The 24,336-nt window shown below is 40.8% G+C and overlaps 1 protein-coding gene across 8 annotated transcripts in view; it reads right to left on the bottom strand.

Annotated features, from left to right (window-relative positions):
- Positions 1 to 24,336, bottom strand: part of naaladl2 (N-acetylated alpha-linked acidic dipeptidase like 2) — a 445,610-nt gene that overhangs the window by 311,973 nt on the left and 109,301 nt on the right. The window lies entirely within an intron of this gene.

The raw sequence follows: 24,336 nt of genomic DNA, 5'->3' as shown, positions 1-24,336 counted from the left end.
TACGTCTCCTTCTCTTTTATTATTCTGCCATGCTGCATTCATCTTTTGCTGCCAGCTGCATTCAAGCCCACTATCTTCTTAAAGCAATCTGCCGTTTTATTTTCAGTCAATTGTCATTAGTCAGTGTGGATGCTTTTCCTGCTTTATATGCCGGGTGGGGAAACCTTACAGAAAAGCTGGTCAACGCCGTCTCATTAATGATCGTCTGTCTTTCGTTTGCCAGGCCAACTTATCACAATAAGTTGAATAACTTGTAACTGAATATATTCAACAGGAGCAAATCTGCCTCACTTTCTCTCATATATAACAAATTGCTTGCTTATGCCACAGACAATTTACTCAATACAAAGCTGAATCTCTTTGATAGATGCTGGGCACAGAAGAAATTGCTTATACTTTAGGTTGAGCCATGTTCTATATGTGTGCATTTGTTCTCAAGGAAGATTTTCAGGCTTCAGCCGGTGACGATTCGGTCATGATTGTGCCGTTAAGAAGGGGTCAACAACCCGTTGATCACAATCAAATTGTGATTCTATGTGGATTTACTTGTTGATCAAAAAGCACTTCAATAGTGATCTTTGGGGAAGATGCTTGTTAGTGCCACAGGGAATTTTTATGCTGCTTTGCCGTAGCAAAGGATGACCAGCCCCATTGTATGTAGCCCTTCTTTAATGTCTTTAAGCAATATACTGTAAAGGCTGGCATCTGCTCTGTTAAAGGTGCTCGGTTGACACTTGTGAACAAAAAAAGTTATTTTTGAGTTTAGTGTTTCGTCCTTGAGCTCTGATGAATATGTTGAATGCATTTCCTTTCTTATAAAACGTTCACAAAGTGTTTTTCGGTATTTTCAGTCCAACATTGTTTGTATTCTTCCTCTTTCCTGCCTTTGTTTGCGCATTGCAGCAGATATTGGAATCAGTGGAATAGTGTGAAACTATTGGTCGCATGATCACCACGCACACATACTGTATGTATGTGGTATGGAGAGTTTTACTGTTGACAGACGACAGGACGTGCATTGTATTTGTCACCAAGGTTAGCGCCACAACGAAATGAACACACACCTTCTTTTCACACTTTTTACTGCATCTTTTCCAGCAGATGAGTTTGGGATATTAGAGGGAATTGTACAAGAAGAAATAACCCCTAATGCAGTGCTCTAGAACAGGTGACATGCTGTTAATGTGGTTTGTGGTAACAAGCACACCTCCATCACATCCAGTAAAACAACACCTCTCTCCATCCTGTTGGATGGAATACACTCTTGCCTTTTGAAGCATCCCAAAATCTGATTGCAGTTGCTTATGGCAGGGCTCTCTGCAAGTGTTCTCAACCTCATTATTGACCTGTGGTTTGAGATCCACTGCAATTTTCAGTTGTCAATCTTTCAGATTTTCAGAAGTGCTGCCTTCCTGGCTCGTTACAGAAGGAGGTGGGAGACTTTCATTTCAGAATCAGAATTAGCTTTATCAGCCAAGTATGTGTGCACAAACAAGGAATTTGACTCCGGTTAAGTTTGCTCTCAATGTACAAGGAATAGTATAATAAACATTAAATCTAAAAATCACATCATGAGAGATGCCACATAGGTGTAAAAATCTATATATGCTGCATCCATTATCCTTATGTCCTGTGTCATAGGTGGTTTTCAAACACATTTGATGGCAGTAGCGCTCTGTGTGCCTCCTCGGCCTCTTCTCACCTTTGAGATTGTCTTAATCCTGTGGATTCTGTGTAATGGCAACGGAGCACCTGTCTGCAGCGGGTGAGGTCCCGTGTTTTCCGATCCGTTTTCCCCACAGGGTCCCTCAGCAGAGCTCATTTAGCAGCCTGACGCTTTGTAATTAAAATTACCACTGGATAGCATTACCAGTGCCCGGTTAGTTCCTGCATTCTGTTTTCTATTGGAGAGATTGCTAATGAGTCTATTAGTCTCCTGTGAGGGACGGGGGAGCGTGGGGTGGTGGGGGGATGCACCAGATGTTTGTTGACATGGAGTGAAGTGGGTGTTTGCATGTACGCATGCCTGTGTGGGTCAGTGAGGGGGGTGTTGGTGCAGATGCGTACGCAGTGACTGTCACACCACCACGTTCTGACATCCCCCGGATGCACGCAGTACCGTAAAGCTTCTGAATGCAACGCCGAAGGCTTCCTGCCAGACTGCCACGCAATTAATAATTTGGTTTCAGATGAGATACGGCAGTAAAGATCCTGTGTGTGACCCACCAATCAACCCCCTCTTGGGACTTTGTACATAATATGTATTCTACGTCAGGTGGAGCAGCACTCATCCCACAAATGGGTGCTTCTAAAACGGACACGTTAGGGTACCTTCTGCATCTGTATGACACGATGAGGGAGGTGCCTTCATGTGGTCAAACATGAAAGACCATTTTCAAGGGCAATTTCTAAACAACGGGAGACACATTCCATCTTCTAATTTTATTCAAGATGTATTAATGGATTAATTGAGTTTTTTTTTTTTTTGTCCTTTCTGTTGCAGCTCAGTGAAAATGCTAGTGTATAGATAGACACATTAGGATGCTACGCAAGTATCTAAATATGCATAACATTACTTTCATATACTATACTTTGATATTTGAGGATTCTTTATCATTTGCGTGATGTGTGTCATTGAAGTTAAGTTTTTTGCCACTTGAGGACAGGCTGAAAGCATTATGTACTGTGTGTGTTGCAGCTGAAGATAGGGTTGATAAGAACAGGTTTAAGACGAGCAATGGGCTAAAAATTAGAGCCGATACTAAAAAAGATTCTAATATCGATGTATATTGGCCGAAACATTTATACATCCAGAATATAAACATAAACTCACATTTTGTTGCATTGATCCCTCAAATGTGGTTATCAAACACTTGTGACAATAATACATACGTAACGGAGGCAAGATATTTTACTGTGTAACAAAAGACTTCATTGTCCTGAATGACATCAGGGTACTGAGACAGTAAACCTACCCGTGAATTGACTGTTTATAAATTACCCCAAAGAATATTTTTTCTGCATGAAGTTTTGTAAAAAGTCAAAAAACGTTTTCTTATTGGCACATATCGGTCGGGCTAGACGAAAAATCTACGTAGAACTGAAGAAAGAAAATTCCCTGTTGGTTCATCACTATGGAATCACTACGTCATTCAATCCACTGTTGGTTTAATTTCTTAGCTGCGACATTAAAATACTCAGAAACCAGTAATTAAGTAAGGCAGTGTTTTCACAGACTCATGGCAGCATATTTCTCTTGATTTCGCCTCACGCTGAATAAACACATCATCATCCCATTCCATTTGCCTGTGTTCATCTTCGAATCTCATTTCACACTCGCATTTCATAACAGATGCAGAGAATAACCCGGGATCTATTCAGTAACCTGTGATTTCTCTCAATTAACATCTCCTCTATAATATGCAGGCACAAACAGCCACCCTTCCCTGTTATTCTAAAAAACAAAGAAGGGGGAAAGCATTATAGCATTATGGGATGTATCCTACATTGTGAAAGCACACTGTCAGCCCATTGTTGTGATGTGCATTGATTGAAGTGAAAAGCCAGAGCCATTATTCAAAGCCATCCAGCACTCAATTAACACTCCATTTGCATTATGGCAGAGCTCTACTGCCGCCCCTTGATTAATATGTCTCCTTCTCCCTTGCCAGTCAATCATGAATCATCCTCTCTGCCACAGGACAACGCTACACTCCCCTGCTGGGAGAAAGAAGGGAGGAGGGAGGAATGGGATGGGAAATGGAGGAGTGCAGTCGGTGCTGACAGAGGAAGAGTTGGAGAAAGAAGGGGGAGGGAAGACTGGAAGGAATGAAAGAGAAAAGGGAAAATGATAAAAGAAAAAAGGATACAATGGAGGAAAGGAGTCAAATATGAAAGAGATGAGAATATTGATGCCAAGGGGATCTTATGAGGGGTAAGGAACGGATCAAAACCCTGGAAGATGGACACGAGAGAATCAAAAGAAATATGGGAAAGACAGAAGGAAAGGAGGATGGTGGAGGAGAAGAGGTGGTAAAGGAAACGAGGAAAGAGTCGGATCAACACACACTGTACTACTTCAAATGTGAGATAAACTGAAGACAACATGAGGTAAAATGTCGGCGGCCATGATATTCTGCTGGAAAATGGTGCTTTGGTCCAGTCATGTTTGAATCACATCGGTGCCCCGCGTGAATGAGTTCAAATATCTCGTGGTCTCGCTCACAAGTGAGAGTAAAGTGTTGCTGGAGATCAACATGCAAATTATTACTGGCGAAGGAGCCTGAGCCTGAAGGGAAGGCTCTTGATGAGCCCATTCAAGGGTAAGAGAACGATCATGATTAAGGAACATCACACACCATCACCTGCATCAAGTTCAACACCTCACGTGAAAAAAACATGACTTCAAAACAACTAAATCAGAGCGTAGATCCAACAAATGATATCTCACTGATACTTGAGTGTGAGACTCATCTACATGATTGATAACAAAAAATAAAACTGACCACTTGAACAGGGAGTGAGGCTACAGTGGCCGTCACAAAAGCACCAAAGAAATATCTGAATTTTTTTAACCATGTGAAAATGGACCTGTGCACACCCCCAACAGGATGTGAGATGTTGGAAAATGAAGACAGAATGGTGCAGAGATGGCAGTGACAGAGATAAGGGATTGGGAGAGGCATGAATTAGGGAATGACGAAGGATAAAGATTAATGGTTTGGTTGGAGATGTGTAGAGGAGGGGGGGTGGCGAAGTGAAGGAAGAAATGCAGAAGAAAAGAGTAAGCTAGTGTCAATGGGAGGTAGGAAGGAGGAAAATCGTGTTCAACAAGATCCTCCCTTTTGCATTTAAAGCATTGGAGGAATAATGAGCCATCATTTTGCAATGAGATTAGAGCTAAGAAAGAAATCACAGGGAGCAGACAGAATAGAACAGAAATGTGATTGTGGTGAGCAGGCTAGGTGTGTTGAGGAAGAGCAACATGCTATGCGGCAGAGCAAATATTTCAAACTGCATCAGGTCAAGGTCACGACTTCTTTTTCTCTCCACACACAACCTCTTGATTAAGACATATTGGTTTATAGACCAGACAGCTGAACATAAAAAAACAAGGCTGCAAGAAAGTCATTGAGGGCTCTTTTTTCTACTAGACATTAAGAAATAAAAGAAACAACATCCACACCAAGTCTTACCCAGGATCTTTCAGCTCTTTAAATATGAAGAATGAAAGAAAAAAAAAACAAGGCGAGGAGAACACAGCACCTGGCTGCGGTATTTACCTGGCTGTGGCATTTGAAATGGCCCAACATCCCAATAAACTTGCTTGATTTGTCACTACAAAACCATTTTGAAGCTCTTGTAGTAAAATAAATATTCAGGAAAACTATTCATTCGGTGCTTCAATTATGGCGTGGAAAGGTGTTCGGCATACAAACGAGCGTAGGAGGATCTGGCCAATTAAGAGAGCAAAGAGATGGAGGAAAGCACTTAAAAACTCAAACCAAATTACATTTCCAATTGAAGGCAGTGATCCAGCTTTTCTTTTTCTTTTTCTATTCTGAGTTGGTGGGTTGGGGGACACTACTGATTGGTCAACTGTGATTGGTCAATCCTTTTATAGAAAGCACAACAAGAACAAGAATAATTCTTGAGCTGATTAGATTAGCTATGTAATGCTCTATGTAATACCTGTTTGACACTTAACAAGGGTACATACTAATTTCAACTACAGCATTAATGTTTGCATACCAGTGTGTATCTTTGGTATGGCTTTCTTCCTGCCTCATTGGAAAACTAGCTGGCTGGCTAAGAGAAGTAATATCTCTTTACCAACTGACTGACCAGACTGATTGATTCACCAATCAGTCTGGTGTGTAGGGCTGCATGACATGGTAAGAAAACAATAGAATATTGCAATTATGTTGACATAAATTGTGATTGCGATTTAATTCACAATTAGTGAAGAATTCCTTGACAGTCAGTGATTTCAGTGACATTGGTAGTTGGATTGGGTGCAATAACATGAGCAATTTGTAAGCAGCCTAGTCCTCACCACTGTATTGTATACAGTGCCCTTCTCTTTAGTCTATTAAATTACTGGCTTCTAACACGACTGCAGTGGAACTTAAAAGGATAAAGGTGCGTTCACACCGGACCTTTTATTTTTGTCGCTGGCGACAAGTATACATATTAAGTTAATGCAAACGAGCGACTGAGCGATTAATCGCTCAGGCGAAATGTCGCTGGGGCTCTGAGCGACAGCGTCCGAGCGACGGAGCGAAAAAACGCTCTGTCGCTCGAGTTGAGAAACCCCAACTCTCTGGCCGTCAGTCGCTTGTCGCTCAGCGCTGACTGGCTGCCGTAATCTATATGTAGGCCTAATTATGACAACTACTGAAACCATGTAAACGTAATACAACTCCACCGGTCCGGAAGAGCAAAGCCGGCTTTACGTTGACACACACAAACACACCCACACACACACCGGAGACAAATGGCCAGGCGCTCTGGGATGGAGCGCCTGTAGTTGGTGTCCAACCGGGCAATTCCTGCCTCCGATTCTCGCCAACAGCTCGTCAAACTGGGCCGTTGTCAGCCGCGTATACCGTTGAAAACGGGAAGAAATGAGCGCCTCCGAGCGACGTGAAATTCACTGGAATCGCTTGAATGACGTTATCAGAGCGATCTGTTGAATTGTGCCGACGAGCGACTGCAGCTGAGCAACCTGGCGATTTTTTTGGAGCGACATGAGCGACAGCGACAAAAATAAAAGGTCCGGTGTGAACGCACCTTAAGACTGCACTTCTCGTGACAAGAAGACCACACACAGACTGACAACCTTCAGTAAATGGCTGCTGTTGACAGCTTAGTGGGTGGAACGAAAAGTAGCTGTACTGACAGCCATCTTCAGATCTGTTCACACATCCCATCCAAGTGGAAAGCAAACAGACAAACCACAGTATTTTATGATAGTAGATATGTGATTTTAGTGTGAATTCAAAGGCTAAACTAATAATAAATCCATCTGTGGTCTGTTGTGCCTGTAATCTACACCACTTCTTTGGCGGTTCACTGTTGTGTGATGTGTGCCCTCTCCCAGAACAAAGGATTTGGACAATGGCACTGAGCCAATTACTAAAAATTACCATGTAGATTATTTTTTTTGATATATATACACACATATATATATATATATAATTACATGTCTTGAGTGGTCGAATAAAACGTCCTGAATAAAGAAAACATCCATTTACTGTAATTTCTTTACAATAATGAGATTACGTTCTAATGCACACTTTCAGTAAGTGTAAATCTACATCTTTTCTACTCCAGTTTTGTAACATAACGACCCAATTTCTTAATTCAGTCAAGCCCCGCTGTTCTATGTTGAGCAATTCATCTGCAAATGTGTGAGAAAACAGCCTTATATGTCAAGCTCAGCGGTGGGGAGAGGATCTACCTGACAACAAATTAATGAAAATGTCACTGACTTATACCTCCATCTCTCCGTTCCATAAACGCTCCACTGTGCATATTAACATACTTTCAATCTTCTCCCCCAACCGCCCTCATTCATGTCTTCTACAGTAACCTGCTGTCATTCTTCTTTCCCCTTCCTCTAATCTCCTGCATGCATGTCCGCACTCAATGTTTGAACCCTGAATACTTGTTTGATTAAAAGTAGAACAGGGCCCGTGCAAGACTTTGAATGATCTTTTACTTTATCTTGACATAACAGAGCTATGGCCCTGTGAAGCCAGGGACTGGGGGTTAATGGGAGCCATGACAGCCAAAGCCATTCCATCAGCAGTGGTAGTCTGACGAAAAGGTCAACGTCCAAGTCCATTCAGCCAACCAAACTGAAATGTCAGTGTTGGCGAGGGGGGAAAGTAAGGAAAGGCCTTTTTGTTGGAAAGTGAGATGGATGTTTATTTCATATCTGTGCAGAATTTAAGTCAAATTATTGTCGATAATTCTGATTACTCATACAAAATCATACAAATGGACAAACGTGGTAGTGTGGAGGCTCCATGGTTAAGACATGGACGTAAACCTTTTCTGTTTGAAGAGGGAAATGCCATTCAACTTGCTGTGCATTCATGCTGGAGGCAACACAATTCATAGTCAACAGAAGACCATTCATTTTTGTCTGTTGTCGTTGAAAGGCTGGAGTCTAAGTGTGAGAAGTTCAGAGGTTAACAGCTTTTGTAGCCTTTAACAGATTATGTAGTCTATAAAATGGCTGCACTGTGTTGGTTGAGAGAGCTCAATAAACACTCAAACATAAAAACTTAACATTTTTTTTGGTCTTACTTTTCAGAGGTTGAAGCAAAATATTCAAGACTTCAAGACTTTTTTCTGCAGACAAACGTTTTGAGCCAAAATCTGTGTTGGTGAGCATTTCTTCTTTGACACCTGATAAGTGTGGCATTTCAACATATATAAAAGGAGGTGTTGCATCATAATCCTGTGGTGGATATACTGGACTGTAGTGTTGCCAACGAAACCAATTTGTATTGTAGGGAAGGTTAAAAATGTTCTCACTCTGAGAGAAAGAAAATAAATGATGTTTAATTTCTCCTTCCTGCTGTATACGGAGACAAGTATCCCTCCCTCCATCAGATCTTTCCCTGGTCAGTCAAACCATGCCACTGTCCATTTCCTACATTTGCTGGGTCATGAAAATTTCATCGCCCTGTATCCAAGGACGCATTCGGGTGGAAGACCCAGGAGACGTCAGCTACTGCAACTGTGATTGCCTGAAACACAAACGGACGGACAAGTTGACGAATAGATGCATTGCCATCTCGGATGTCTAACCTTTAGCGTCACGTCTGTCTGGGGACACTGCTGGCAAACGCAAGAAAAGCCTGCAACCCATCCGCCTGGAGCAGCCACAGATCCACCGAGAAAAGTCTGGTAGCCTGTAGCATCTGAGAAATACTACCCTTTGATCTTTAACAATGTCTTTAGTAGCGTTTGTCTAAAAACACCTCTGTCTCTGCAGGTAATGGATTTACCAATAGCCCACTTTACAGTACAGGCAGCTATGGATCTCCCTCTTAGGGAGTGATTTCTGTGGCAATCAGAACATTTAATCAGAGTTCAAGAAGCCGCAGAGACTGTCCTCTGATTCCGTTAATTGCTTTCAACTTGCAGTTCTCTCCCCTCAATGGAAATTTCCAATTGAGAACCATTTCATTTAATTTTATTTATTTTTTTCCCACTCCCTCAGTTCTCATTCTGTAGAGCAGCGAGCCATTCTGCTCAGCACAGCAGCTAAATTGCAAGCATTAATCATTTCAGAGTCATTATCAGCATTTTAAAGGTGAAAATCCAAACAAATTGTTTTTCATTTGGCCTGAGCTTAATAGGACTGTTTTCTTGTAATTTGCAGCCTTGGAGCATTTAACACAAACAATTAAGTGTAAATTGTTAAGTCTGCTTATCTGGTTTCCAGTCTACATAATATTAAATCTTTAATGAAGAATCACCACGAATCGAGGAGGTGTACAATCTTAGTAATGGGCTAGATGTCAGTTGATTTATTGTGATAAATTAGATAACAGATTGATAAATACTCTGGGTAATAGTTTGCTAAATACTTATCCAATTTCTAATATGTCCAAAGGTTATTCATTCAGCTCTCAAAGAAAACCACTGTAATTTACACATCTTCTTTTCACTTTGTGAAAACACTACACAATTTATCATTTTAGAAGATATGACACCCATGAGACCTTCAGAAGGCAAATACAATGTCAAATAATTATTTTCTCATAAGAGTAACAATCAAGGGATAACAATGTGAACAGTGTCCAAATCTCATGTAGAGTGTCCTTTTACCTAAATCACAAAAACAATGTTTTACTTACCCATGGTGGTATATAGTCGTGCAGATAAGTTTGTTTAGTTTCCCCAGAATTAAAAGATATTTATGACTGAGCAGCTTCACAAGACAACAGAGGTCACCGGAAACTATTGTATGTGAGGGAATAATTAGGCGCATCAGTGATTTAAATTAATGCCAACATGCAGATGTTTGTTCAGTAAATGCAGCTGAGAGGTGTTTAATCATAAACTGAAGTATTAGAAAGGCTACAGTTATTTCTACTATATGACTATAGCACAGACTGTAATATATTAAGGCCTGTTGGTTGCTTCAAAGGCAATCAGAATAAAGAATAAAAGTTAAAGTAGGCAGTAATATAGCTGCAAAGTCCTGTTATACTTTATGTACACCGGTGATGCAGCAGGTGAAGCTGGTGAAAACAGAACTGGACTGTTTGTCCAAACATCTGGGGCTTTTCATAGCCAAATAATAATTATTGTTTTTATTAGTCATTAGTCAATAAAATGCCAGTCAAAAGTGAATGATGCCCATTACAATAACCACAACCCAATGTGATGTCTTCACATTGCTTTCATTGTCCAACCAACAGCCTAAACACAAAAGATATTTAATTTACCAGAATTTAAACCAGAAAAAAACAGCAAATCATTGTATTTTAAAAGCTGGAAGAACTGAAAGTTCTGCTTGATTCTGACTTTAATGAATAATAAATGATCTAATGCCTTCATACAAGTCAAATCCAAATATGTTGATTAGCATTTCTGGTATTTCACAAACTATGTGCTGGAAATGTTCAATCTAAAAACCGTTGCTTAAAGGAAGGTGTCCCTGCTGCTTCAAAACACATGCAGTATTTATCATCTAAAAATAGGTAAAATGTTCTTTTTATCTGTTCAGAGAGCTCTCTTTCCACTCTGCAACGTGAATGAATTTGGTGATTGAGCGCTCCTTGTCTGACAGGAAAGCTATGCTTGGTGCTTTCCTGTAAGTTAACAGTCATTAACTGTCACTTAATTTCTCTCTGCATTCAAATGAGCGGTGGCAGCTGTGTGTAGATGTCCCGCCACCTGTTTGGTTGTGCCTATCAGCAGTTTGTAAGCAGTAGTTGTGGAAGAACCCGGTGACTGTGACGCCCCAAACATGAGGGACACAGTCGGCTACCTCCTGTGTCTACACTGTGTGACCACTCACCAAATGGCACGGTGCTGAGCGGAAGAGATACGGTGTGTACGAGCGTGTATGTGCGAGTGTTTGCGTACATGTGTGTGACATGGCACAGCACTGAATAGATTGTGCGTGACCGCGCTGCCTCCGGAGCAAAACTGACAGATTAAAAAATGAGTGGACCACCGCCACCAAAGCACAAACGCAGCAAAACACACACGTATATATACACACACACAATTTATATATAAAGACTGTATATATGCATACTCCATATACGCCATGTTGACAGGCCAAGGAAGTGTTCTTAAACCCTAATCCTGTCTTGTACTTGTCTTCTCCCGTGTTTGCGTGGAAAATTGCAATGTCAGAAAAGGCCCAATCATGTTCTGGATGAAACCTAATACGACAGATTTGGTCACTCTGCTGCCAAATCAGCCTGAGGGCATATCAAGAGGAGAGAGAGCTGAGAGAGAAACAGGCCTGTCTGATATACATGTCTGCTAACGAGAAGCAGCAAAAAACATGGCAGCCTCTAACTTCCCGACTAAAGCTGATGTGATTGTTTTGTGTGTATGAAAGCATGTGTTAAGACTTTTCTAAGTGTCTGCGTGAGTGTGAGTGTGTGTGTGTGTGTGAGAGTGTGTGTGTTCACAGAGACATATAGCTGAATTTGTTGTCCCAGCAACCAAGAGAGCCACTGGGAAGGAAGGAAGCTTATTTCTCTCATTTATCATGATTCCATTGATCTCATGAGCAGTTTAAGTCAATTTTTTCTCAAGCTAACCTTATTTACAAATTCACGACCACCCCTTATTTCAGAAATGCTACGAAATGATGATGAAAAAGTGACAGAAATGTTTTTTTTTCGTTAAGCATTTTCTTCTCTCTCCACCTCTTATTCCTTCACCAACAAGGATGTTCTGTTGCACTATGTTTTCACTGTGCTGTGACATTCTGTTTCAAACTTTGTACTGAACTTCAGAGGGATGGAAAAGCTAAATATATACAGTATTCATGTAACGTCAGGAAAATTGCCCTTCAAATTAAAGCTAAAAAAACAACAGCAAAAGCTTAAATAAAACTTGAGGAGCGACATAGCTTCCAGAGGACTGCAGCAACAGAATACTAATGCTTAAAGGATTTTAACATCGGTGTCTCAAGCTTGACCAACCCGGTGGGTAGTTTGGCTTTGTAATACTACAGATGAGTGAGTGCAACATTATCGGTATCAATGAAACGATCTGTATCTGTATCCGTACTCGGAATGATTGGGGCTGAAAGTGATATGGTTTATATTGAAAACTGTTCACAGAACAGCCATAGAATCAAGTTTCAGATCTACATTTTAGAGCACAAGAGTAAGAGAACTGTTGTAATTAACTTGATGTGGATGCTAAAATTTAGATTTTCCACTTTCTTTAAAGCATTCTTCTTTGGCATCAATAACAATATTTTTGTTTATCTTATCCGTGTTAATTGGGGGAAATTTAGTGGATGCATGTAGATGTTAAGCAGATGGATGACCCTTGTGAACTCCAGTCTGTTCTCTCAGGTGTGTATTACCTACCTAACAGAAAGTAATCGCTATTTTGTCATGACAATTGCACTATTAACTCTGACAATTACCCAAACACATTACCACCGGTAAGGGAGATGCAATAAAACCAAGGCCTTGGGACAGTTGGCCGCCTTGATCAGTTGGTAATCCTGACCACTGTTACAGCAAATGTGATGCTTTACAGGGCTGAACCCCAATTAGAAATGCCCAAGCTACATGTTTTACATGTAAGAATCACATTGTGGCATTTAACATACCCATCTGGGAGATGTGGCTGGTGGAAGTGTCACATTGCTGGATTGAAGTAGAAGAAATGGTACCAGACCTGTCTCAGGTTCAGGAGTAGTTTAGCTGATGTCGCTAGCAGTCAGTGGAGCTTTGTGTTGCACTGCTCTGAGTGCCTTTTATCATTGCACTTCTGTTTTTTCCATTACAAGTGGGTTTCTAGACAACATTAGGTTTGTGAAACTTTGTAGCATGTCATGCTGTTATCCTGTGTTGCTATGAATTTATGGAGAATCCATGACAACTTCACAAACTCCACCAGAACCAAAGTTGAATCTAGATTTTACACAATACAGACTTTGTAAAACCACTAAGATTTGGGTAAAACAGCATATATCTGATATTACGATATCCATAATTCATTAAACTGTGAAATGAGCGAGAAAGGAATAAAATCGAACACGGTAGTTAATTGTAGTTACATTGTAAACCAGTTCAACACAGTATAAAAGCACAGGTGATTCAGACCAAATAAACATGATATGCTCAGACAGTACATTCTTTAATCAAAAGGACTTAATTTGTTAAATCAAATTATTTAGTTTGTAGCCACAGATGAGCCTGAGGTGCAATGACCTTTGAGAACTGAAATGAAATCGCTGCACAGTTTGGCTGCAGGGTAACGCCTCTCCAAACTTAGTTTCACACCCTCACAGTTCGTCCCCGCCAATGATATGCAAACAGACCAAAAACCTCTGCAGCAGACTGTGAGAAACGACATGAAAATCTGCTGTACAGTTCAAATCTCTGAGAAATGTCACAGCTAATGGAGATGGACCAGCAGTGGAGGGGAAATTAAAAGCAGTAATTGAGAGGTACTCGAATGGCCAACATGCTGTACTGTGTCCCCGGGGGCTTTTAGACTCTCACAGAGCCGGAGACAGATGACTTTGAAGGTAAGCATGGATCCATCCACTTCCAGCAGGGCTAAATCACTGTGTCCTGTCAGTTTGACGACACCACACGGTGGGCTCATAATGTGTCCCATATGGCTGCTCTGTGGTGGAGATGCATGCTGTACTTACAGAAACCAACTCCGTGCTTTACGTTTTAATCATCTTTACACTGCATATGCTCATATTTAAGTATTTTACAAATATCATGCATTTCATTATGTAATACATAAATTCCAATGAATTAATTTTCTTCCCTCTTCTGTTGTGTTTTACACACCGTAGTGTTGCATGAACAGGGACTTCTTATTCTTCGTCTGTCTTCTTCTTTTGACCTGGCCACTGCGAAACAGCCCAGTCCAGTCCTTTAACTTTTAGGGCGGCATTAAACCCAATGCACTTTGTTGTACATTGTCTGATATGTGATGAAAAAAAATTAAAAAAAGATTATTCTTCTTCTTCTCAGTCACACATTTACAGTGGAAGTTTGTCGCAAGCTGTCTTGTGTTATAACTGTATGGGAGGATGTTATGGAGGGTATTTTTATGTTTCTATGCTATTTTACAAAGAAACCATTTTTTTTTTAAAGTACATTAATAAACCATTGTCTCTTGTCATCTGTCCTGTGCAGAGATATTCAAGAGCTTTTAGTCACTGTTTCACCACGTGCCTTTTTTGCCACTTTTTCCTACTCTACACTCCCCCCCAACTTCCTGGCAGTGAAACTCCACTACGCACATCATGGAGATGTAATTTACCAACATCTGAAGCACACGTTCCGTGCACATTAGTCCCATTATACAGACAGAGGTGGTAGTCAAAGCAGAGCAGCAGATGCGTTGACCCGGGGAGAAGATGTGATGAAACTGGCGCTTTCTGCAAGAGTTAAGACAAGTGTTGAGACGACGCTGGTGTGTGGGCTCTCATACAGAAAACACAAACTTTCAGGGACAGTGACTTGACGAGCACATCACTCGTATCACGCTCACTTTGAACAAGTTATCAGTACTGTCGCAGCTGTATCACATGCAGGTCTGCCTGTGATCCTTATGATGCCCCCCCACCACCCATGACATCAGGTTGACTCTTTTTGTTACCGTTTTGACTGACATTGTTACATCAGAACTCCCACACATCACAATTTCCAATTTCACCCCTGAGCATCTGTATCCAAAGATGTATGCATAATCATCCACAGATTGTTACATCAGAGCCCCAGAGCTGACAGCAGAGTTCAGCCGGTGCACATACAGTATGGCTCCACCACCACGCTACCCGTGCTGCTCATTAATCGATGGTAAAATGTCTCACTCCCTCCCACTGATTACATCTACTGAGTTAATGAGCCCCACACTGAACATCCTCCCTCCCTCACTATATATTTCACTATCTCTCTCTCCCATCCCACTCTCTCTCTCTCTCCAGCTCTATGTCTCATAAAGGCACTCCTCGGTTTCATCTGAAGTGGCGTTGATCCCACTTTAGGAAAATATTAGAGACTTTCTTTCCAGAAACACCATGGTTATTCATCATGTCAGTGGGAGGACAGTCTACCAATTATCAGAAACCACTCTTTCAGCGCAGTGCTGTGAGTATGCTCTGCTGATTGTTGTTCAGACTGCTAATTGATTGCACTCACTGTCGCTCTTGTCAGCTAAAAAGCCTGGTTCCTGTGAAAAGATTTGTCAAGATGTTGCACTAAGCATGATTCCTATCCAAAAATACACCTGTCACATCAGCTTAAAATGTTGATCTGCATGCAAGAGAGAGTCGAATCCTCACACTCTTGAACTTTTACACTTTTGACCCAAATGATTAATGAATGGTTGTTGGGGCAGGTGCGTGCACTGTTCAAATGTTGGACCCAAAGAAAGTCAGTCGGTCATTTAACACCGTGCATACGAGATGAAGCAGTCCTTGTGAAGTACTTTCTGAATAACCTTTAGTTGTTCCAAAATTCAAAAGACAAAATGGTATTTATGTAATCACAGGAGAAATGGCTCAAATATCTGTTATGCTGCTATGAAACAGTTTAGCTTCTCATCCCTCATATTTCTCATGCTGGTTGGACAAATATATCACTCACATGGCTGAAACCAGTCCTTTCTTCTTATCTTCTACTGAATAAAAAGCGTTTCTGAAAATATCAAATTCATCCTCAACTCTCAACATTTAAATCTGTACCTGCAGCCACTGATTAATGAGGAATTTTCGGTGCAAGCTAGCTGAGACAAAGAGAGAAAAAGACCAAACTGGACGCGTGAAATTCGTTTCATTAAGTTGACAACATGACGTTAACGCTGCTGATGTCCAGACAGTCATGAACAGCAGTTCCCAATCTGACCACCGCTGCTGAGGAGGAGGAGAGGAGGCGGGGGAGAGATGAGAGTGTAGAGAGGGCTGCAATTTATCTCTGACTTTATATCATTTTGCTCTATGGACACTTCATATCTCGGTCAATTAACACACCTGCGAGTAATAGAGAGTAAAACAAAGGAGCTGACGGGAGAGGACTCCGTCTCATAACTTTAGAGACAAATTATTTTTTCTTCTCGCTACTGACGCTTCACATCCAGACCAATTCACACACGAGTAAAGCATTCAGCGAATAAACGATGAACTTAACGCGTACCTGATTATGTCAGCTCAACAGCATCAGGTAAATGTCAACACTTGAAGCAAGCAATGCTGAACACAGAGTCAGGATCATTCCCACAGAATAATGTTGCCTCAGACGAGCATCTCACAGTAACGTTACAGCAAACGCAGTCATTTGTTGGAAAAATGCGAGTAAACACTAATCTGTGAAGTAAACAACATTTGGTTGATCCATGTTGATATAAGGACAGTATGTATTCAACATAAACCGACCACCGTTGTCAATCAAAGTCATCCCTTAGTAATCCCTCAGAGATATTAACGATTATATAGACAGGATTCATAACACATCACTATGAATTCAATGAAAATCAATTTTATCACTGATAAGAATCAATAATTGGGAGGATGAATTAATCAGCTAGTTGCTAGCTAACACCCAGTGGAAGTTAATGGTCACCAAGTGGATGTAAACAGTCATCAGTTGATGTGAACGGAAAATTTCAAGTAGTCGTCCCCTCCAAAGGTGATATTTGATTTTTGCCTGTGCAGATTGAAATTTTCAGATGAGTTTAAAGGACTGGCTCATCACACCTAATGTGTACTTTATGTACTTAGAGTCCCTCTGCTGCCAGCAGACACATAGTAACCTCCCGGATGGCGCACTTTGCAATGTAAAAAAAATAAAATAAATAAAATGTCAGTGTACTGTTTTTTGCCGAGAAAAAACTTGAAACTTAATATTAACAACATAGGTTTGATAAATTGGGTTTTTTCTTACATTAAAGGCAGAACAATCGTATAGTTGAATCACCAATGGTCCCCTTACTGTACACAGTATGTTCCTCGACATTGTTTAATAGCTGCCTTCATACTCCAGTGATGATAAGGCCTGTGTGCTGAATCTAGAACATCTATTCATCTCAACTTAACTCCGTTGGACTCCATTCATTACCCCGCACAGATAACCCAGCAGCGGAAAAAGGCAGAGTCAGCGGCCGACACACTCTCTGAGATACACCGAATCAGTCTCTCTCTGTTCCTGTCTCTTTCGGACACAATAGAATAAGTCTGTGGTCTACTTTAGTGCAGAGTTTTCACTTTCCATAGACTATTTGGGTTTGGTCATGGTCCTTTGCTTTTATATTTTCTCCATCAGATGAGTCTATGCTCCTCTAAAGCACACTGAAGAGAAGTGTGCCATCTACTGAGCAACAATAATTTCCACAACGATTTCATACACATATATGCTGCTCTTATTACTAAAATCTATATCAAGTGAAGGCTTTAATAGTACTTTTGTCCTATAAACATTTGTCAGAGACAGATCTCCTAGAAGCAGAAATAGCCTCAATGAGTGAGAGCAACTACCAAGAGGTGAGAAACCGAGAGTCCTTTTAAGTGGAGTATACAGTATATTTTTCAAGCTTATCCACTTCACAATGATGCAGTGGGGTCTCCATTTAGAGATCGTACCTCAGCTAACAAAAGGTAATTACAGATCCGAAGTGATGAGTAACATTACTTGCAAATATTGATAGACAAATCTAGTTAGATTTAATAAGTGGATTCAGATTTCATATAATCGCATCAAACTCATCAAATGTATCCTGTGTCACTGATTATACGACATTTCTCTGATCTTCTGAAACGAGTGTGCAAATTTGTGAAACCATAGATCATAATGAATAATACATGACCGTGTTGTTAAGTATCTCGTAAGCCTCTACAAGCTGCACAGACACCATGTGGTGCAAGACACTTAAATAAATACATCACATCACTGCACATGTCATAATTGGACTATCTTTACTCTGGTTATGATTATTATTGTGCCAAGGTAGTCTCTAATGCAGAGCTCATAGTTGAAGTCACTGAATGAATAACGCATGCAGCCAAATGCAGATCTGAGAGAAAGAACATTAGGAAAAGGCAATGAGCAGAGCTGCCTGACCTGCAAAATGAGAAGCTGTAGATTTGCTGTATGTTGATCTCTCGGTCTACTTGTGTTACCCGGCTACACACCAAGGCATCATCTTTCCAGTGAGCCTCTCCAGTTAAGCCAGTTTGATGAGGGGGCTAAGCTGCAGGTCAGGCTGCTCAGGACAAGTCATTGCTGCCCGGCTTAAGAGAAAGCGAACTTGAGCCACTCTGCAGTACACTCTGAAAAAGTGAAACTCCTTTTTAGATCCACTAGTGACCCCACACACACACCTAGTTTCTCCTACTGTGTCACATGAGAATCCACTGTGTGTCCAATCACATTACAGCACTAACAGCGTTACCTCAGGATGAGGGCAGACACTCGTGACATGTGGAGCTGAACCATACCAGTACCCCCAGTACTCGGTTGCGCTGCGCTGTCCCTAATAGCCTGAAATCTCTCATTACAATCAGTTCAGGGATCTTCTAGAGGCCAGCTGTTCCGAATACTTTTGGCTTACACTACATCATTTGTAGTCCATTTTCATCAGTGTTGATGGGAGTTTTGGGAGCCTAACAACACCAAGACATTAGTTTAATACCATTAATTGGTAGAGATCCGATCAGATGGAAGTATCTGATCTAAGAATAAGTCAAAAAAGTTATACCTCCAAGTCAAAATTCAATACCAGCTTAAAGCACTCATCAGTTTTGGATATTCATCTTGATCAGTACAACAACATTATTTAGCACTAGCAAGTATAATTAGAAGCATTAAAATGACGCACATTGTATATATCTTGGTGTCAACTCAATGCCGCAATGCGATCTCAACCTTTCAGTCATTTATAGAGTTGCTCCAAAAATGCTCTGTGAGTGCTTTACTGTCAGTTAAATGCTAATGTCACAATGATAAAACGCTCACCAAAACAAAAGTATAGGACAACCACGATGGCGCAGAATGGAGGACATAAACGTCAATCCCAGATTTCATGACAATCTATTAAATAGTTGATGACATTTCACTAAATGCTGCAAATGTCAACCTGATGGCTTTGTGCTAGAGGAAAAGTCCGGGGATTACCTGATTAATTGAGAGTCTGTACTGTTCAGTAGATGTCAGGGTATTTCACTGGATCGGTGAAAGCAAAGTAAAGTAATTAGGATCACGCTCTTGGTAACATGATCATCTATCAAACAGTTGCTGAGATATTTTAGTCTGGAACAAAGTAAAGGTCCAACTGACCAACATACTGACAAGCCATCCAAAAAGTCAAGTTGCAACTTGACTTGTGTAGATGTATATTTATGGCAGTATATGTGTAGGATCGTCCAGTGTTGGTCTGTGTCTATTCCACCACCGTCTTTTAACCTTATGTACGTTTGTACTGCATGTTGCTTTTATTGTATGTGATTTTTGTGCTGCAACTTCTTCCCCATCTCTGAGACAAATTTCTCCCTGGTGGAGAACAATAAAGTAACCTTAACCTTAACTTGGAACAAGACTTTAAATATTGAATGTATTTCCCCATTTGCACCAGGGCTGTCACTTTATCAAAAAATCAAGTTTGAATGAATCTGAAATGACGCGCAATTTGTTCTAATGAATTTGAGTAAATGCAGCCCTCACGATGCTTTGGTGTTGTGATTGTCCACTCAGGAATGCTTTGACTGCCAGTGTCCTCCATTTTTGTAGCAAACAACATAACATTACTAGCTGAATTGAAAGGTGAAGGGTGAATAGGGCGTGCAGTGGGTCAAGCAGATAGTAAGGGAAGTCTAAGCTGGATCACAAAAGAAACTACTTCAAACGGTCAGTTGCTTTTGAGCTAATCTTCGAATTTCAAATAAAAAGTGACATCCCTAATTTGCACCATTACAGCACAACAGATAGTTCAGTTGTTGCACGAACTCCTCAGCCGCTATGACAGTAGCTATGCTGACATTACATCATTGCCATCGTAGACAGACGATGGACAAGATGATGGCAGAGGATTTGTTGTCAAAGTGAAATACAAAGTGCCTATTTGGCAGTATTTCGGCTTTAAACACAACACTAATAGGGAATCTGATAACAGTAATGAGGGAAAAGGAGTGTGAAGCCTGTTGCCTTTTTTAAAGATTGACAGGGGTAAGTGCTAAACTCACTAAACACATTGCAATTAAAGTCAACTCCTGTTTTGCCAGTTAAATGCTTTTTATGTGAGGCTGCAGCAGGAGGAAACGTTTGGTTTGCATTAGCTCCCTGTGTACCAAATTACAATGGCAACCCTACTGCCCATCTCTCGACTCAAAACCACAGATTTATCTTTACAATGTTTGGAAACCACTATTCATTAAGATATCAAAGCATATGCTTACACTTCGCAGAAGCAAGAAATAAAATGATATCATGAAATAATTCCTTAAAAAGTTCTCAACAAGCCCCTGTCACAACTCGAATGAGTGAAAGCATCTTCGCTTCTTGTTTTTTTTTTAAGTTTGCTCATTGTTATCAATGTTTTATGGCCCAGGAAGAGGCTCAGCGTCTTAAGTCTAATTGACCATTGTTTTATGTGAAAGCACAGCTTGTGTCGCTCTGAAAGAGTGTTGATTTTATTTCCAAGCTAAGAGATACTGCTGTGTTTATTAGGCAAACAAAAGTCAGTAGAGTAGAGGTGGGAGGAGAAGAGGACAAGACAAGAGAAGACAGAAAAATAAGAAAATTAGAAGAGTAGACTGGGAAAGAGAATGTAGGAGAGGAAAGGAAGCGATGAGTCTTTCTACACGTCATACGTACAATCATTTGCTTGGTGGCCACTCTTAGGCTATGTCGATGAAGGATATACAGTATAGGGGTGGGACCAAATATAATATGGCAATATATCGTCGTCCTTCCTCCTATGAGTATAGATACGCTGCAGCCAATTTGTTGTTTTAAAAAAATAAGGCACTTCAAACAGTTCCCTGTCCAATACAACACCCCCACTGGAAAGTTTGCAGTGGGATAATGGCAGACTAAAGACTATGCAAAATGCAAGTACTGTCTGGTAAAAGTAAAATACACGTGCAACACCACGAACATGCAAAGCCACTTGCAACGCCACCACCCTGATCTCCTCATTGAGAAAGCAGCTAACACTAACGCTGTAAGTCAACCTGCAGCAGTGAATCCAATGTTTAAAGCAAAGCTTCCTTTCTCTTCCCCGAGGGCTGCGAGTATTAGAAAGTCCATCGCTGGGTTTATTTTTAAGGACTTCAGGGTGGCCAAAAATAAATGTTTTGCCAAATGCTATAACCACTGGAACCAAGGTATGAAATACAGAGCAGAAAATATTTCACCGAAAAAGCTAATCTAGCTCTTTATGATGAGATGACAGGAAAGGTGGAGGATGCACTCCAGTCTGCAGAGAGAACTGTGCTCACCTGTGATGGATGGACTTCACGGGCCACAGAGTCCTACGTGACAATCACTGCCCATTTTATTGATAACGAGTGGGACGCACTCCCACATGCTACAAACAAGAGGGATGCACGGGACTCATACCGCTGCTAATCACTGCTCAGAGGAGTGCACTCACCTCTGAGCATGCTGATCAGTTGCTGTTCCTGAAGAAGAACATGCATATTTGAGGATGAATTGAAATATGCTCAGGTTTACATAAGACAAGTTACTACAAGGCACTGAAATGTTCTCAGGTTTATGTAAAACAAGTTGATAAACAGTTAAATGTGTCCAGATACATACAAACAAGTTTGTCATCCTTGCAAAGCACTGGAATCTGTATTTTTATATGTGCCTTTTATAAAGAAATGTGTATTTTTTTAATACTTTTTACACTAATTTGTTTTCATAGTTCTGTAAATTTAATATACAGACTGAACAACTTATTCAGCTGCAGAACTGTGCTGTTTTCTAACAGTTTGGACTTTGCCAGTTTATGTGATGACACGTGGACAATGACAAGTTACAGTCAGTGTGTTTGTAAAAGGGGCTCTATGCTAAGACTTTACGCACTTTTTGTTCAGTGTTCCATCTCAGTTTGTGTCAAATTCTGTGAAACTGACACTAAATTGCAGTGAATAAATAGAGAAATCGGTTGTGATATATCTTTTTATGATTGTCTTGCAATATATCGATTATCGCAGAATCTTATGTATTGTGATATTATCGGTATCGTGGGCCATGTATCGCGTATCGTATCGTATCGTGACAAGTTATGACTATCAATTGCATTCTAAAGGTTGAAGTTTCATGGCTATTACACACCTACCCACATGCTATTTCATATACCACACGCAGATAATACAGGTTTTTCACATGAAGCAGCGGAGGCAACATTCACATTAACCAGGAATGTAATAAAGAGAGCCAATGTGAAAAGCAGCTCACTCCAGTACACTTAGCTAATGGACTAGGAATAGTGTGGATGGTATAGTGTGTGTGTGTGTGTGTGTGTGTGTGCGCCTGTCCTGTGCCTAGCAAGTCCTTCATCTTGGCCATGGCTCTTATTGACTGTATTGGAGGCCATAAATCATTGTGGGTGTGTGTCTTTCCGTGTGTGTTTGTACACGGCCCGATGCTTCCCTGGATGTGAGCAGCAGCACACAGCAATCTCAGGTCAGGGAGGCAACAGAGCGAGCAGTGTGTGTGTGTGTGTGTGTGTGTGTGTGTGTGTGTGTGTGTGTGTGTGTGTGTGTGTGTGAGTGTGAGTGAGTGAGTGAGAGAGAGAGAGAGATAACCGTGACAACAGTAGCCAAAGTGGTAGACGGGCCATCGGACAAGATGTACCTGACTGTCTGTCTGCTTCACACCTTCTTCGCACGGTGATGCTTTACACATCAGCACACACTTCAGTTACAGCGCACACACACACACACAAACACACAAACAAATAAGTAATAGCACACAGAAATGCAATTAAGCAGACTCATCAATACAGCGGTGGGTGTTCTTTGCTTTCTTTAACCCTCCTTGGTAAATCTCTCGGCTGTTTTTTATCCATCTCTCTATTGGAGGGATGGTGGGTCGAGTGCAGATGGTGGTGAACTGTATCTGACGTTAACTGCCCTCCATTAACATTTCCCAGAGTGCCACTGGAGTGAGCAATCAAATGGAGCAGTCAAGCAGATGCACCGCGGGCAGCCATCATGCGTGTACACACACACTGACACACACAGACAAAGATACAGTCATAGACAAAGCCATCTATGACACCCACTTGGAAACAACAGTGTTGACATTTCAGACTCCCAAATTGCTACGTGTTGAAGCGGGGGCGCAGAAAGGTCTGGAAATAAGCTCTATTATCAGCTACTATTACTGAGTTATAGAGATGCCACTTTCAACAGGCCCAGATCCTGCTGCAGACATGTTATATCATTGATCCATTCAAAGGAGGGGGGACTGGTTCAGGTAGTATCTTTTCTTTACAGGGGGAACATATTAGATTAATGATGAATTACTTGTATTATTATTAAATGCATTTTCTCTCGGCAGTTTTTTGTATTTTAGTTTGGTATATTTGATAATCAAGTATTTGCATATGTAAGAAGATACTTTGTGATGCATTTGTGCCGTCTCTGATCGTCCGTTAATGCATTTCTAATTAGTTAAACTCTTTACGCCACTGAAACAATTGATGATAAATCATTAACCTCCCTTCATTGTATTGTGTGTATTGTGCGTGTGTGCGTGCGTGCGTGTGTGCCATTGATTAACAGCTGGAGCTCTAGAGTTTTTCCACTGATGAGCAATAGATCATTTTGCCTGTAGAACAAAAACACTGACCAGGTTACCTATATTTAGATCACTTCATATAATCAGCATAAAGAGACCTACAGTCCTGAGACGGGGCAGAGAAGCACTGTTAATGGGATATGGTCTAAATTAGGGGTCTCAAATTATCTCAGGGCCACTGTTGGTGTTGTCATCTCGGAGTAGGGCCACTACAGCATTCAAGTCCTACAAGAAAGCTCAATATTTCAGATAATGTACCAGTTTATTTTTCCATTATTAACATTCTAATAAAAAAACGCATACAACAGTTTGTGTACATTTTTATATGATTAGTTTT

This window comes from Pagrus pagrus, assembly GCF_965226575.1.
Source record: "Pagrus pagrus genome assembly, chromosome: 6".
Lineage (NCBI taxonomy): Eukaryota > Metazoa > Chordata > Actinopteri > Spariformes > Sparidae > Pagrus > Pagrus pagrus.
The sequence above is the reverse complement of the archived record's forward strand: the minus strand, read 5'-3'. Positions and strand labels throughout refer to the sequence as shown.